General features: G+C 52.6%; 1 protein-coding gene across 3 annotated transcripts in view; it reads left to right on the top strand.

Moving 5' to 3' along the window:
• The first annotated feature begins 515 nt into the window (after positions 1–515).
• ADGRB1 (adhesion G protein-coupled receptor B1) overlaps positions 516–17,296 on the top strand; it is a 321,100-nt gene continuing 304,319 nt past the window's right edge. For all 3 annotated transcript variants that reach the window (XM_059723698.1, XM_059723697.1, XM_019481825.2), the window contains exon 1: positions 516–618. The gene's annotated coding sequence lies outside the window, so the exon portion shown is untranslated. The remainder of the gene's footprint in view (positions 619–17,296) is intronic.

Below are 17,296 nucleotides of genomic sequence, written 5' to 3'. Positions count from 1 at the left end.
TGGAAAGCTTATAAAAGCCTGATGTAATCCTTAATGCAGCCCCTGGCTACACAGACTGGATCTAGTGGCACAGCGAGAGAGCCGGGCACAGGATCCGTGCGTGACCCCCCAGGAGCGCGCAGCAAGGCTCCGGCAGCCCCCCGATCCCGGGGCCGCCCCGCTCAGCCCCTCGGGGCCGGGAACCAGCTCTGCCACCCCTTGCTTTTGGGCTTGCGAAGGCGACTTGATGGGATCTACTCCTCTCTTGGCTTGGCACTGCGGGCTGCCCGCAAGCCTGGCAGCTCCCGGGAAGGGCAGCGCTGGGCTGCTGCTCTCCAGCCTTCCTCTCTGCTGAGACACCCCAGGGCTTCTCTCTTCCACCCCCCTCCACCCCATTAGTATTAATTGTTTCCTTTCAGGATTTTTGGACCTGTCCAGTCTCCTTCTTCTTCTCCTTTGATTTTTTCCCCCCTCTTAAGACAGCCCCGAGCTGGGGGAGGGAGGGAGGGAGGGAGGGAGGGAGAGGCGCTTCCCACGCTGCCCAATGTTTATTCGGTTTCCCTGGGATTTGGGGATGCTTTGGAGTTGGAATTTCCCAGCCGGGAGGCAGAGGATATAACGTCCTGGAAAGTCTGCAAGGTAAGGGGGGCTCCGGCTCCTGCTGCTTTGGTTTGGTTTTTTTAATTTTATTTTATTTGGGGGGTGGGGGGGGGGGGTTGCTACTCTGGCTCGGATGCAGCGAGGCTGTCTTGGAAGCAGTGCAAAGGAAAAGACTGAAGGGTTTGGGGGGGGGGTCTGCGGGATATAAGAGGGATGATGGGGAGGGGGGTCTTGGAAGTTGCAAGTTCTGGAAATGCGGGTCTTGGGAAGAGGCAAAAAAGGGGAGGGGGTTGCAAATAAGCTGTCCCTCCCTAGGGATGCTGGTGAGGGGGGGACCAGCAGTCTCCAAGGAGCTCCGGAGCCGGCGGAGGCGGCCGGGGGCTGGGACTGCTTTGCCCGGGGGGTGCAGAGGGACCCGGGCACCTTGCTCCGGGGCTGCTGTGTCTGGGGCTCCCCGGGGCAGCCCGGCTTCTCCCCGGCGAGCCAGCGTCTGTCCGGAGCGCACTTACCCCGCACTGCCCCAGCTCCGGAGCCGGGCTCCGCCAGCGATCCTCAGCCGGGAGCGGGGAAGGAAAGCATCACAGAAACAGGGTCCCCCCCCCCCGCAACCTCCCCGGTGCTAAAAAGCAGGGAGCAAGCTGCAGGCGGGGGCAGGGGGCACCCTCCAGTAGTGCCCAAGCGGCTGGGGCAAACCCGGGGTGAGCCTGGGGCGTCCAGCCCGGACCCCCGGCGCCTGCAGCGGGGCAAGGTCAAAGAGGGGGGACGTGTGTGTGCATGGGGAGGAGGGTATATGTGTGCATGGGGGGGGGATGTGTGCGCACTGGGGAGGTGTGCATTGGGGGATCTATGTGCATTGGGGGGACGTGTGCATTGGAGGTGTGTGTGCATTGTGGGGGGGGTATATGCGTGCATTGGGGAGGCATACATGTGCATTAGGGTGCGGGGGGCGTTGGCAGCGGAGACCCGCGGCCGCTGCAGGGGAGCCCCGCGCCTCGTGCCCGGCCGGCCGGGACCCCGCTGCGGGGCAGGCGGAGGGGATGGGGACGCGCCGAGTGCACGGACCCCCGCCCACCCCGGCTTTACCTGTTGCTCTCCGCGCTCTCCATCCGCCCGGCCGCCGCAGCCCCGCTCGGGAGCCCCTCCTGACTGGGGCTGGGGGCGGCTCGGAGGGTCGGGGCAGGCGCTGGGAACACCCCCCGGCTGGGACGGAGCTCATCCCGGGGTCCTTGCACTGGGAGGGAGGGGGTATATAGGTGCATTAGGGGGATGTGTGTTTATTGGGGGTATATATGTGCATGGGTGTGTGCGTGTGTGTGCATGGGGGGGTGTGTGCATTGGAGGATGTGTGTGTATTGGGGTATATACGTGCATGTGTGTGTGTGCGTGCGTGAACATTGGGGGTTTATATGTGCATGGGGGGATGTGTGTTTATTGGGGGGTATATATGTGCATGTGTGTGCATTGGGGGTATATATGTGCATGGGGGGATGTGTGTTTATTGGGGGTATATATGTGCATGTGTGTGTGCATTGGGGGTATATATGTGCATGGGGATGTGTGTGTGTACATTGAGGGGTATGGTGTGTATGTGTGTGTGTGCGTGTGCATGGGGGGACATATGTGTGCATGGGGGGATGTGTGTTTATTGGGGGTATATATGTGCATTGGGGGTATATATGAGCATAGAGGGTGTGTGCACATTGAGGGGTATGGTGTGTGTGTGTGTGTGCATGGGGGGATGTGTGTATTGGGGGGCATATATGTGCATGGGGGGGGATGTGTGCGCATTGGAGGATGTGTGCACGGGGGTGGTATATATGTGCATGGCCAGGGATGTGCGCGCAAGGGGATCTGATCCCGGGGATCCGAGCTGCTGTCACCCTGGATCAGACCTCCCCTCCCCTCCTTGACTTCCCCTGGGGCTGGGGGGTCGCCAGCCGCGCCTGCTGCAGATGGGGAAACTGAGGCAGGCGGCGTGCTGCCGGCGCGGGTGCGGGAGCGGGAGCGGGTGCGGCGCGGCCCGTGCTGGCGCGGCGCGGCGGGGAGGTGGCGCTGTGCGCTCAGTTATCGGCGCCCGGAGCCGGCTGTGCCCGGGGGAGCGCCCCGGCGGCTGGGAGGGGGACCAGGGGGATGCATGGCTCCCTCCCCTGCTCTCCAGCGGGTGCCCTCCACCCTGAGCTCAGCCCGGGCCGGGGTGTCCCCTGGGCTGGGAACAGGCTCCCCTGGGAAGGCTAGACCTAGTGTCCAGTGCAGCACTGCAGACCTGGAGCCGGCCAAGTTCAGGGGCAGAGCGGCTGGCAGACAGCGAGCCCCTTCCCTGCCCTCCCTGCTGGGTGTTGGGAGCGGCAATGCAAAGGGCTGGGTCTCCTCCCAAGTGCAGGGGTCTTCCTTGAGAGACAGGGGTCTTTGTTGGGTGTATGACCCCCCCGACCCCTGCCCAGGAGCAACACCTGCTCCTGGGTCTTTGATGCAAGTGCCCGGCTCTAAGTCCCCCCCTCTACCTGTTGCTGGAGATCTAAATGGCTAATTAATTACCTGCAGAAAATCTGCAGTGGTAAACAAATAAATCACCGCTCTTTTTGTGGGGGCCTGCTTTTGTTTCTCCAGCAGCCCAGGGTTTTCCTCTTCCATTTCAAGGAGCAAGCCAGGAAGGCAGTGCTCCTCTTTGTGGTGGCTCGCAAGTCCCCTCTTCTTCATTTTTTTTTTTTTAAATAGCTCCCCCCCCTAGAAAAAAGGAAGCACATTGCAGTGCGTCGGTGTCTTCAAATCTGGCTTCTGGCCCGGTCATTTGTAGAAAACAGGCTCTATTGATCTCGCTGCATTGGATGGAAGGAGCACAACATGTCTGCAGACAAAGTGCTGTGTGATATCTGACAGCAGGATGCATCAGCTTCCAGCCCCTCCGCAGCCGTGCATGCATCTCGGCCTGGCCGGTGCTTTTTGGTGGGGCTGTTTGATAAGGGCTGGGCTTTGCTCACAGTCTCTGCTGGCCGTCACCTGCCCTATGTGTTCAGAGGGGCTCGTTCAACCTGTGGGGTTGACTTGGAGGAAGAGATTGGGATGGCAGGTGGGCGAGTGACTCAGGGAGAGAGTTAAGTGCTGAGCTATATAAGCAGTAGGTGTGCAGTTGATGCCTGATCAAGGTGGGACCCCTCGGGATTTGCAGCCGGGCAGAGAAGCATGTGTGCAAGGGCAGGTGTTGCTCCAGTGTCCCCTGGTTGCTCCAGTACCTTCTTAATCTGCAGCTCGTGCTCTTCCAGCCCTCTTGCCCTGGACTCAGCTGCGAGCTCATTCAGCCTCTTACCCTGAACCACTGCAACCCTGACCTACAGCATCTTCTGTCTTCCTAACCCTAATCCTAACCTTAACCCTAACCACCACTGTTGCCATCTGGAGGGTCCCCTGGTTTTCCAGGGTGAGATGGTTTAACACAGCCCTTCCAGCATCTTTCCTGAGTGTCTTGCACCCTATTCTGACAGGAGAGTCCCATCATGCAGGGTATATTGAAGGTGCTGTGGGGGTTATGCATGTGTGAAGTGGTTGGGCGATGCAGTGTTCATATGGGACTGGACTGACCACCAAACTCTTTTCTTGCATGCTTAAGAGGACAAAATGCTTCTTGCTGGGAGGCAGGTTGCGGTAGAAGTGCTGCCTTTCCTCCCTTGCCAGTGTGTGTGATAGATGGCTGTTAAGTGCTGTGGTTTGTAGTATATTTGGAGTTCTTAAAAAACACATATGAAGGAAAATTAGTAGCAAATTAGGTCCCTTCAGACAGTCTGTTCATCATTGTGTCTTGGACTTGGAAATTACTTACAGTTAGGCTAAGAGCAAGGGGTTGTGTATTACTTTGATTATGTCGAGATAATCTGTCATGTTGTTCCAGGAAGCTCTCAGAAAATAAAAAATATGATAATATTTTAAATCAGAGGCCTGCTTGATTGGTGACTCCATCTCTCAAAGACACACATCAGCGCCTCTTTTATGAAAATTTAAATTGGTTACCTCTGTCAGAGAAAATGAGAGATCATTTGCTGATTTTTCCTTTGTTGGAGTGGGTTTTCTTCCCTGCCCCTACCTCTGCTATCAAAATTAAACCAGAGGGAGGTTGGTTTTTTGGTTTTTTTTCTCTCGGCTCTTCCCCTGCTTACCTAAAACATCGCTTTGATCAGGAAGTGACCAGCTGACCTGAAACAAGCGGTGGTAATCCCAAACTGTGTTGTGCATGCAATCATGCCGTATGCATGCCATACGCAACGTGACATCAAAGGAGAAAATGGGGTTTTGAGGAGGATTAAATGCAGAGCTGTTGGCCTGTGAAAAAGGGGCTCTTTTCCTTCCCTAGCTCACCAGGCTGCAACGGTGTTTGCATGGACAAGACCATGACAAGTCCCACTGGACTTGGTATTGGAGCTCAACCAGTTAATGAGATGCCTCCTCCAGACAGAAAGCCAAGTCTGGAGGGTGGTTTGAATTCAGGAGCGTTTTGCTGAGGGTGCATTGGTCCAAGAGGTGGATGGGGGGTTTCTAGTGAGCAGCAGGTGTTTACAACATCAAGCATGGTGAACCAAGAGCTCAGTGCATACACTGTGTTTGTACTGCTGCCAAGCTCTTGTTTCTGAACTGCTTCTGTATTCAATGAGGATTAGACGCCCTCCACGTCTGCTGCCAGGTTGTCCTTGCTGGCTGCAAGCTTTCACTAACTCGGCAAGTTGTGAACTCATCTCTGACATTGCCCTTGAGGGTAGCCCATGGTTTAGGACGCCTGGGTGTCCTGTGTCCATGCCATAAGAGACACCCTACCCCTCCTGCCCCCTGGCAAGGCCTTGCATATCATTTTTAGTGTCGGCTGGTTTCTCTGATAGGTGTCAGCCTGCTCTCCTTGATAGGACACAGGACCAGCATGGCTGGCTGACTTGGTAACATGGTCACGTAAGCCACTGTTTTTAAAAGCATCTGCCAACCGTGGGTACCAAACTCGGGACACCGCGCTGGCGATCCCCAGCTCCAGAGGACGTCAGAGTGAGCATCGAGGGGTCTTGGTCTTTCTGGCATTCAGGTCCCGAGTGTCTCAGAATAGAGGCACTCCCAGTCTGGGAACAATTCATGCCTTGGCCTCTTTGTGCTTCAGTTTTTGGCGTGCCATGCAGGGATGATGGGCCAGGCTTTTTCTCGATAGGAACTGCATGGATCTTGCTGGAGTTGTTTTGCTAAGAGGCTAGACAGTGGGTTAGTAGGGGATGGTTTGAACCGGGGATGGGCCTGCTTCAGGCAGGAGGTTGGACTAGATGACCTCTGGAGGTCCCTTCCAGCCTCACTTCTTTATATTTCTATGAGTCGCACTCAGAATGAATTTGTCCAGATTGACCTCCCCTCCCTTGATCCTCAGGGGAAAGGCATCACCCATGAGACCTCATCGCAAGGTGCAGATTATTCCTAAATGTATTTTTTTGTTGTTTGCATATGTGTGCTTCCATTTATTTTCCTTGCGACTCAGGTTTCCCTTTGTCAAGCTTCATCTTCTTGATACCTCAGAGAGCAAAGGCATCAGTGCACTATGTCCTGGCTGTACCCCCACCCAGCCCAAGATTGCCCGCTGGCCCAGTATAACCCTTCCTATCTTGAAACAGGTCTGGCTGGATAGTTTGACCCAACTTAGTGCATGACATGACTCAGGCTATGCTAAGGGTCACCTTTCATTAGTCGGAAGCCAGCAGTGAGCATCCTCTCTCGGAAACAAACGTCCATCGGATCCCAGCAACCACAGGCCAACAGGCCTTCACAAGGAAACTTGTTCCAATGGGTTCGCTGGTATTGAAAGCCCTGCTGATGGATTTATTCTTCAGATAGGTTTGTTTGCTTTAACAAGTCAGTTATTCATTGGATATTGCCTTGGGGCATGTGGGATTGATGGGCTTGGCTCGTTAATCAGCTGTTTTGTTGTAGAGGATTTTGCCGCCACGTGAGGTTTGAATAAATCAGCACATTGACCCTTTCAGCATCTACTTCTGCACTAAGCCACTTGCTCAAGAGCCTTTCCCTGCACTCCTGAGACAGACTGCTAATCCCACGTCCCATCCCCTGCTGTTTGGCACTGCCGGACGATGCCTACCCATTTTGCTGCCTGTCTGTACGTTCCTGCCCTGATGGTACCGGAGATACGCACCATTGCCATTTCCAGGATAAAAAAGTTTTTTCTGTGTCCCCCCACTTAAGCATCTGCGAGTGGAAAAGGGAAGCTTGAAAAAGCCTTTAATCAAGCACCAAATGGGAAGAGAGAAATCTGATTGCAAGTCGCAGCACTGATGCCTTGAGCGTTAAAGGAGTTGGCCCGGCTAATCTTTACTTCTCAGATGTTGTTCTACAATCAAATCAGCCTATCAAGCCAAACCCCGGGTTAATTGCTGGTGGAAAATGCTCAGTGTCTATGCACACAAAGGGGAGGATGGGGGAGTGTGCGGCCTTGTCATGTTTACAGCAAAGTAACCACACCTGGCAGCACGGAGAGGGACTCTCCTCCCTGCATGGCTTCTCCGGCATCTCAAGACAGAGGTAAAAATGCCTGGGATTGTCTTTGCCACCAGCAGCCTCCAGGACTTGAGCCAAGAAAAATCCCCACCTTGGACACTCACTGTATTTTTGGGCACGTGTATGAGTAAATGTGCAGTAAGTGATTCCTGCTCAGGTCCTTCTGCTGTTTCTGCTTTGTACATCCCTGTAGCTGCACACAGGCCCTGGGGAACGGGTGAACCATTCCCTGCAGGCAAAGGGTTTAAAGGGATTTCTCCAAGTGCCTCTTCTTTGGAAGTAAATGCCACAAAGTGTTTGGGCAGCCTCCTTGGAGAAAGTGAATGGCTGCTTGTGTCCTAATTTACCAGGGTTGTGAATTCAAGCGCTGGACCGATCTGGGCTTATGCCTATATAAAGGAGATGCCTTGGCAGAGTCTGGACAGGTCTAATATTGAAACATAGCTGCAATACATGGGGTTATTGCTCAGGACCATGACTGCTTTGTTAGCAAGTGGTATGGTTTCTGCTTTGGCTACAGGAGTAGGGGCTTGTGCCGATGGTCCCCCTGGCTCTTGATTGTGAAGTCCCCATGCATCCCCATGCATCCAGCTCTCTGGGTGACTTGCTAGCGAGCAGTGCTGCAGGACACAGGCATGGAGATGGATGTGGGGGGGTGTGAAACACAGCAAACCTTCCACCCTATTTATCAGAGCGGTTGCAATGGACATTGCCAAGCCAATGGAACAAAAGTAAATGGAGCACAAATATTCTCACACTGTATCCAGCGTGTTTTACCAGCTAGAGGGCTTTAAAAAAAAATCCCATATACCTTGAGTTGCCAACTTCTGGATTTGCTGCAATAGTGTTAACTGACTGCATGGTCCAGGATTTCCAGTCCCAAACATTGAGCTATTTCTGCTGTTGGCAAGGTGAGTGCCTGGGACCTGAAAGGTGGAGGGCTGGGGACAGGGCTGGAAATGCCAGCTTTACATCTCTGAGCCTTGGGACCTTCATTTAAGTAAAATGGAAGTTAGGTTTCAAATAGTCATGCTAGGAAGCAGGGGTTGACTGGCTGCCCTCAATTCTGATGCATCCATCCCTGTAATAACTGGACATGCGCACGGGATGGTGGGAATGCCGGCTTCCACCCTGGGTTGGTTGGTGACTTTATGGGGGGGTCTATTGCATGGAAAAAGCAGGGGCAGAGTTACTTGCATCTTGTTTCTGATGCTCTGCTCTGCACTTCTTGGAGGGGGCCAGTCAAGCCGCTTTGGCTGGGATACCCTTGTGAAGCAGGAGATCTTGCTTAGCCTATCTCGGTTCATAGCCTTGCACCGTCCGCTGAGAGCAAGCTGTGTTTCAGGTGGGGAGCAACTAGGGTAAAGTGTCATAGCTGGATGTGGGTGTTGCTTTGTGCTTCGTAGCTGGGCTCCAGTACATTTAGGGCCGTGTACATGGTGACCTATTCGTAGTCATTGCCAGCATGACCTGGAGAGAGTACTAGAGCATGTACTATAGGGAAGACTGCTGCGTGGATGCTTCTGGGGCTGGCTAACTGCCAGGTATTCGACCACAGTTGCTCTGAGCACTTCCTTCATTGGATGCTGCCCTGGTTTGCAAGGCTTGGCTAGTCCAGTGCCGCTGGAGGGAAGGAAATCTGCTGTGCCGCAGTTGAGATGCACATGACATGTCTTGGGCCCTTTGCAGCATGGTGCACTGGGGTGGTGTGGATGCAGAGAGATCTGCACTATTTGGGGGCCTTTGCTATGTTACCTCTGGTCCCAGAGCAGGAGAGATTGTGCTCGCTCTGCACCACAGCAGATGCATTGATTGCATGCCGTCAGCTTGTACATGAAGTCTCTCATTGTGCAGATTAACGATGGGTCCATGCATCCCCATGCAGCCAGCTTCTCCCCACAGCCCTGTCTTTGGTGCTTGCTGCAGTGTCCTTGTTCACAGTATGAATGCACCTGGTCTTATGATACTTCCTAGTCTTCCCTTCCCTACTGGGTCTGGTAATCACCAGCAGATCAAAGGTGAAGTAGCAAGCAAGCCCAGTTGTCCTGAATCCCAGCCCAGAGGTGCATCAACTGGAATAGCAGTGGTAGGAAAGTCTTACAGGACAAATAATTATTTATAATAACTTCTGCTGGGGAGTGTTAAACAGCAGTCAGGTTCCTCTCCAGAAGTGGCTGCACCTGCAATTAGGGTGAAAGATTTCTTTCCATCTCTGGTGAGCCAAACATAGGCACCCCTCCTAGCCAGAGGATGCTACATGCTGAGTGAGCATATAAAAACCCACACCTCCTACCTCCATTCACAACCCAGACACCCTGTTTCTCAGGTAATGCAGCTTTTGTTGAGGTGCTCTATGGTTATTTGAACTCTTAGCCCTGTTGAAGTTGCTGTTGATTAGGGAGCAGACAGCGTAATCTCCCTTTGGAAGTTATTTGTAGGAGGGGCAAAAAAACCCCCAATCCTTCTGGTGCAAATGCCAACAATGGGGTGGTGAATTAATGATGCTATTCTTCCCGGTTTCCCAGCTGGGTCTTGCCTCTGTCCAGCTACACCAGGGGTGGGCAATTATTTTGTGTGGGGGGCTGCTTACCAAGTTTTGACAAGCTGTTGAGGGCCACATTTCCCTCTCTGGTGCAGGGAAGCAGAAACAGCCCCATGGTCCCAGGCCAGAAGCCTCTGCTAGGCAGGGGCTTCTGGTTGTGGGGGGCAGGGCTTGGCAGGCCTTGCTGCTGGGTCCTACCACTGGTTTCATCTGGGTCCTACTGCCCTTGCTCCTGTCATCTTTGACAGGTAGCCAGGAACAAATAAATATTAATTTTCTAAATTTTTTTGAGACCCCGTGGGCCAGATAGAATGGCCTGGCAGGCCGGATCCGGCCCCCGGGCTGTATTTTGCCCACGCCTGTGATACACACTGGCATTCAAACGTGTCATCCCAAAAGTTGCTCCGTTTGCCAAAACTCCAGAGTGATGCAGGTGGAGAGGGAAGGTTTGTGGGGCAGAGGGAGCCACCACAGGGTTAACAATGGCATTGAATTGGAAAGACACCTCACCGCACCAGCATCCTCAGGAAGGAATAGTCCCGAGGCTAAGTCTTTGCTCTTGAATGGGGGAGTTCAGCCCTTGGCTTTGCTATGGACTGCCTGCATCATTGTGGGCAAGGGGTTTAATTTCACCATGCCGTTATTCTCTCTTTGACAAACACAGCAAACACTGTTAGCTTGCTTCCATCTTTTTCATTGTTTTGTCTTGTCTCTGGGTTGTGAGCGTTTAGAGGCAAACACAGTCTTGCAATATCTACACACAGCATCTAGCACATCAAGGCCTGGATTTTAGCTGGAGCTTCTGCATGCTACTAGGTTAGAAATAAGGAGGATGGCACAGCCCAAAGCCATTCCTGATGGGTGACTTAATTAGTATGGAGTAATTTAATTTGGCTTTACTCTGGGGCAAAGAGGGGGCACAGTATCAGTTCTCCCGAGCTGGCTGCTTTTACAGTGCAAGGCCGTTTGGCAGCAGAGTTCACTGCATTGAGCAAATGAGATGACGCCGAGTAGGGGAGCAGGCACATTCCCCGCTGTAACTCTCCCCTGTAATGTTACTGCCCATTTTCCAAGGGGGATCATTACCCACCAAGAGCGGATGTTACCCTGGATTTGAATGATTTACTACATAACAGCAAGTCCACTCCTTCTATATAGCGAAGTTGGACTTACCACGCTCTAAATGCATTGTGTGCCTACACCATGAGCCAGGTCCATTGATCATCAGAGTGCAAGTCATCAGAGAGCCAAGTTTTTCCTGAACATCGAGAACCTGTTGGGGTTTTGGGGTGGGATGGGACAAAGGGATTGGTTTTGCTTGGGCCTGAGGTTCCTGGCCAGCACGCCATGCCAGATGTTACCCGTTTGGTCTGTCACGGGTGCAGTGCAGCAGCAGCACACTGAGTTTTATATAACATCCCTTATAAATATCCCCACAGCAGAGACAGCCCTGGCCCAATGTTCTTGCTTTGACACAGCGGGCGCCAGGTGCTGAGTAGTAGACAGATCAGCGGTGTTCGAGAGCAGCGATATACCATGCCAGTGGATGGCGGGGACAGAGTTCAAGCGCAGTGCTCCGCTTCCTTTTGTTTCAAGGCATCTCTATTCAGTCATGTGTAGGAAAACAGAGGAGGAAAGCACTTTTCTTCCCAACAGAAATAAATAAAAGCCCACTGTTCCTAAAGGCTTGGGGGCCAGGTGCATCCTGGTGCTATTGTTAGTGCTAGAGAAGTATCTTGATTCTGGACGAGATGTGACCTGTGGAGGTCCCTTCCAGCCCTTCTTCGTGATCTCTGGGCACTGTATGGCAGCTGCTGTATTTTAACTGTTTGCAGGCCTGCTCCTACCCTCCGTCCTTCAGGCTACACCAGGCAGGTGTGGGGAGATTGGGGAAGAAGCAGTGGGGTTAGAGCACCTGGATCTTGTCATTGCTTTGCCTTGAATAGCCATCGCTTTTGCCATCGTTTCCACTCGCTCTGCCTTAGTCCGTCATCCCTTTCTGATTGAAGTTTTAAACCCTCTGGACTAGGGTCTGGCCTCATTACTAGGCAGGATGAGGCTCTGGTTTCAGAGGAAGCAATACAAGATGAGACCATCATCATCATCATCATATAGAATAAGTGTACCAGGGGCAGCGTGCCCATCACATCACAGGCCCTGACCGCTGAGCTGGAGGGGGTTGTTCAAGAATGTATTTTGGTGCAGCAGATTGGTATTCTCCAAATACTGAGCTGTCTGGCCTCATAACTTTGCATTTGATAGCTCATCCAGTGCCAGTTTAGCACTATGGGCTGCCTTACTGAGCCTCTGGTGTCTCTCTCATGTCTGGGCTAGGGTCAGGGGTGTGCACGGATGGTGTCTGTCTGCCAGGTCAGTGCTTCTTAATGGGCGAGACAGTAAAGTTTGCTTCAGGATAGGGGCAATGGCAGACAGAGGAAATACTATGTATTGCTGCACCTTTTAGTCTCAGCTTGCAGAGATTTGTGTTGGCTGGAGAGACTCTTCTAGCTCCTGTCTTTGAACTGAGCTCCTGAATTTTCCAGGGAGTAGTTTACTTTGCAGCACAGTGTATTATATGTATTATTTCCCATGGTCCTGACTGTACCTTGTGCCTAAATCATAGAAAATGAGGGTTGGAAGGGACCTCAGGATGTCACATCTAATCTAACCTCCAGCTCAAAGCAGGACCAGGCCAAGCTAGATCATCCCAGCCATGGCTTTGCCAACCTGGCTCTTAAAAGCCTCCAAGGATGGAGATCCCACCACCTCTCTGGTTAGCCTGTTCCAGTGCTTTATTACGCTCCTAGTCAGAGAGTTGTTCCTAATATCTAACCTCAGCTCCTCTTGCTGCCACTTGGGACCATTGCTTCTTGTTCTGTTAACTGACTGGGCACCTATTGCGTTACCTAAATGCACCTATTGCATTGCTGTCCCTGAACCACTGAGGTCCATCCTCCCATGAGCATGTGCTCAGTCTGCATTAGCATCAGAGTCCTTGTGAAATCATGACATAAAACATGGAAGCTCTGCCTATTCATTGTCATTATAGCGCACCTAACCCCAGTCATGATGCTGGCTGCCCCATTTTGCTGATCCCGGGCAGGGTTGTTCCTGACTTCCCTAAAATGTCCTATCATGTTTCTGGTATAGAAGAGCTGCCATTTCCATCCCTCAGGATGACTCATTTCCAGCAACGTGGGGAAGTGACCCTGTTCACAGCAAGCCTTATTCTTCTGGATGGCAGCTATTCTATAAAAATAACAAGAGCCTTTGCTCAGTCAAAACACCTTTAAAATCTTGCCCCAATGCCAAGGAGGTATCACCTACCTCTGCAGGGGGGTCTTTTATCCCCAAGCTTACATGGTGATCTTGACTTCTTGGCTACTCTGACTGCTAGGATAGCCCTGGCCATCAGCTCAGCAGCCTGATGCAACTGGAAGAAGCTCCTGAGCCAAGCCCAGGCCTTCCTAAAGGGACCTTGCTGCTTTGGGCTCTGCGATGAATGCAGCTCATCCAGGCTTGGAGGATCCCAGCCCAAAGCAGAGTCAGAAACGACGAATGTGTTTTTATCCATGGTATGTTTGCGAAGGGAAATGGCCCCGGTGCTCTAAAAGCCTTATACTTGAGAAGAGAGTCATAACTTGAATGCTTCTCCCCTGAAACAACAAAAAAAAATCAATGGTGCAGAGTTAACTGTGAAGTACGTGCCGGTGTGTGGACCGAGCGGCGAGCTGCTTTCACGGAGCCATTCATCTGGGGAAGGGGGCTGTCTTTGCGCGGAAACCTGGAACCGTAACCATCAGCCACTTTTATGGCACCGTAGATCACACGATGAAAAACACATTTAATTCCACGGTCAGGTCACTTTTTAGTTAAAAGGGCCAGAATGGACTTAATTTACAAGCCTCTTGAACTTTATAGCCTGCTTTTAGAGTTATACGTGTTATTTAGTGCTCAACATGTGTTGTAAAGATTGATTTTTGCTGAGTCAGAGGGAGTCTTACTTCCCCTCTCCCCCACCCCAAGCCCATCGGAGCTAGGGAGGTTTCAGCGTCGGGAATGACGTGATCAGGAGCACGGAGATGGAGTAATGCTATGCTTGATTTGGGATGGGGTGACGGGACGTTGAGTCGGCCAAAGCTGTGCGGGCGCCAACTCCCGGGGAAGTGACATACCCAGTAAAAGAACAGCTTAAAAAGAAATAAATGAATTACTAGGGAAAAAAACCCACTGCCATGTGACTGGGAAAGACAAGTCATAAAATAAAGGTTTAAAATGCATTAACTAATGCATTCACTCTCAGGCCTGGGCAATGCTTACCTGCAGTGGGAGGCAGGCTTCATCACGGTCCGTGCAACAAACCCCCACCTTGTCCCAAGGGGCTTGGCATCTTTGCTGACCCCAGGAGGTTGTTTTTGCCCCACTGCTGCAGCTTTTCCCTGCATGGCACTCTCCTTTCATCCCCAATCGCTGGGACTTTGCACTGGCAGGCTTCCTTGGCCTCCTGGCAGTCTTCCCTGCTTATACGTCCTTGAAGCTGGAGTTTCCCAGCACCACCCCGAAAGCAGGGTGCAATTATCCAGCCCCTCAATGCAGCCCCTGTGCAACAGAGCCATTAACCCCATTCCCTGCCAGAATCCAAAAAGCACTTTCAACAGGGAGCATTAAAACAAGCAATACAACCACATAATCATTAATCGTCAGAGGTGGACAGATGTGAAACGATGAAATTAGGGGACAGGGATTTCCAGTCATCCAGGGGAATGTGTTGCAATACAGTATGTGTTGCAATACAGGGTTTGTTGTACCTGTTTTATCTTCTTGCAGGGGAAGCAGGCAGAGGTAGGGGAGGCGATGCCCACCGTCATGTGGGGTTTGCAAAGACAGGCAGGCAAGGAGGTAGCGGAGACTCCCTTTAATTGATAGCAAGCAAAATGTGGTCCCTATAGAGGGAAAAGCCATTGCAAGGGAGTAAAGGGAGTGAAGGAGATGACTAGAAGGAAACCAGCTTTAACACCCAGAATTATCCTAATTCCCAGTCCCCTGGTAGCAGGAGGGTCCGCTTGATGGCATGGTATGGCAGAGAGGGAGACCTCGTGCATTTTACTGCCTCTCATAGGTTGTGGAAGGGTTTCCATTTCAAGGTCAAAGTGTCTTGTCTGCCTTCCTGCATAATGCAGACTAGATTTCAGTCAACCATCACTGCTGCCTGCCCAAACCATGCAGTGGGAGGGGAATACTTTTGAAAGACACTGTGGCTTGACTTGAGGATTTATGGTGGAGAATCAACCACATCCCGCAAAGGAGGAAAGAGCCAAACGGGATGCTGAAGTGATGAGGAAGCCAGACCTCCACTTCTCCTACCCCCACAACTTGTGTCTGGCTGACCCTCCATGCTAGTTATTGGTACTGAGCTGGGGGAAGCCTGGGCAGTGCATGGAGGCAGGCAGTTTGCTTTTTGTTTCCCAGGAGTGGTGCAGCCGGCAATGAAAAGTGCTGCCAGCCTCTCTTCTTCTAAAGGGGGGCTTCAGCGGTAGGACCCTGGGGGATCATTAGTACTGGGTGGATAACACCATGCCTTGCTGCTAAGCTGGGTGAAACCGCAGTGCAATTTCCTGGGCCTGCCTATCTGAGAAGAGGGCAAGGATTTTTGCTCTGCCTGCAAGACACTTTGCTTAGGCAACTGCTTCCTATCTCAATGTGTTAAGCTGGCATCTGAAGCAACATTGCAGCAGGCACTTTTGGACGCACTGTTAACTGTCCTTTAAAGGGGAGGTGTGGAGAAGTGTACTGCATTGCCCAGTATACGGTGCTGGCAATGCCTGGCCAACTGCAGTAAAACTAGGGCTATAAATAAAGCTCCAGGATCTGTGCGTGTGTGTTCGCTGGGAGTGATCTCCTGAGATGACTGGGCATTCGTCTCTAGACCTCAGTTCGATATTCATACTCCAGCCTTTTTTTTTGCTCTAGTGCAATGTGAGCGAAGCAGCACAGGACTCTCGGTCTGAAACAGCAGACAGCAGGCACGGTGACAAGTCCCATCACGCTGCCAAGGCTTTATCACAGAAGCTCCTAGAAATTCAAAGGAGCAGCTCACGGGAAGCAAAAATCTTCTTGTTCCTGCAGCAACATGCGCAAAGGCACTCTGTTCCCATCCATGCAACCTGCGGGCACTCAGCACCAGTGTAGCTCAGGTGCCTATTTCTGCATGTTGAAAGGCATCCCAATTAGAAAATATTGGCTTAGGCTCATAAAATGAGGTTGAACTGCATGGGGAAGTGAAGAAGGAAGGGGAAGGTAGGAGGTCATCATAACTGGGGGCAGAGCAAGGGATGGATTGAAAGGCTTCCCCTTCTCTGCAAGTTTTTAGGAGGATGTAAATCCCAAGAAAAGAGGATGATTCAGGGGGTAAAAGGGCATGTCACTAGGGATCATGGGATGCGGTTCAAATGAGATGCTTTAGATGGAGACTGCTTTAAGATTAGGGCAGTATGTATGTGGATGTCTGTGGCTGAGCAAAGCGCTAGAGACTGTGCAGCAGGAGGGAGCTTGCAGCATCCAAGAGGAAAGGGGAGAGGATCTAACAGTCGCTAACATGCTCGCTTCAGTCCTTTAGGACAGAGGGAAGGAGGGGCCGAGAGGAATCTGATTTTGGGGTCATGAGGTGGCTGCAGACAGAGGATTGGGTGGGGAAGAGCAATGCCAGCACCCGAAGGAGTGCCATGCACGGAGGGTAGTGAAGGAGGTGGATGCCATGTACAGAGGGTAGTGGAGGGGGTGGGTGCCATGTACAGAGAGTGGTGGAGGAGGTGGGTGCCATGCACAGAGAGTGGTGGAGGAGGTGGGTGCCATGGGCAGACGGTAGTAGAGGAGGTGCATGCAATGGGCAGAGGGTAGTGGAGGAGGTGGGTGCCATGCATGGAGGGTAGTGGAGGAAGTGGGTGCCATGTACAGAGGGTAGTGGAGGAGGTGGGTGCCATGCAAGGAGGGTAGTGGAGGAGGTGGGTGCCATGTACAGAGGGTAGTGGAGGAGGTGGGTGCCATCTGCAGAGGTTAGTGAAGGAGGTGGGTGTCATGCACAGAGGGTAGTGAAGGAGGTGGGTGCCATGCATGGAGGGTAGTGTAGGAGGTGGGTGGCATGGGCAGAGGGTAGTGGAGGAGGTGAGTGCCATGCACAGAAGGTAGTGGAGGAGGTGGGTGCCATGTACAGAGGGTAGTGGAGGAGGTGGGTGCCATGTACAGAGGGTAGTGGAGGAGGTGGGTGCCATGGGCAGACGGTAGTGGAGGAGGTGGGTGCCATGGGCAGAGGGTAGTGAAGGAGGTGAGTGCCATGCATGGAGGGTAGTGGAGGAGGTGGGTGCCATGTACAGAGGGTAGTGGAGGAGGTGGGTGCCATCTGCAGAGGGTAGTGAAGGAGGTGGGTGCCATGCATGGAGGGTAGTGGAGGAGGTGGGTGCCATGTACAGAGGGTAGTGGAGGAGGTGGGTGCCATCGGCAGAGGGTAGTGGAGGACTTGGGTGCCATCTGCAAAAGGTAGTGGAGGAGGTGGGTGCCATGTACAGAGGGTAGTGAAGGAGGTGGGTACCATGGGCAGAGGGTAGTGGAGGAGGTGGGTGCCATGCATGGAGGGTAGTGGAGGAGGTGGGTGCC

The sequence above is a fragment of the Alligator mississippiensis genome, chromosome 3 (assembly GCF_030867095.1).
Source record: "Alligator mississippiensis isolate rAllMis1 chromosome 3, rAllMis1, whole genome shotgun sequence".
Classification (NCBI taxonomy): Eukaryota; Metazoa; Chordata; order Crocodylia; family Alligatoridae; genus Alligator; species Alligator mississippiensis.
The sequence above is the reverse complement of the archived record's forward strand: the minus strand, read 5'-3'. Positions and strand labels throughout refer to the sequence as shown.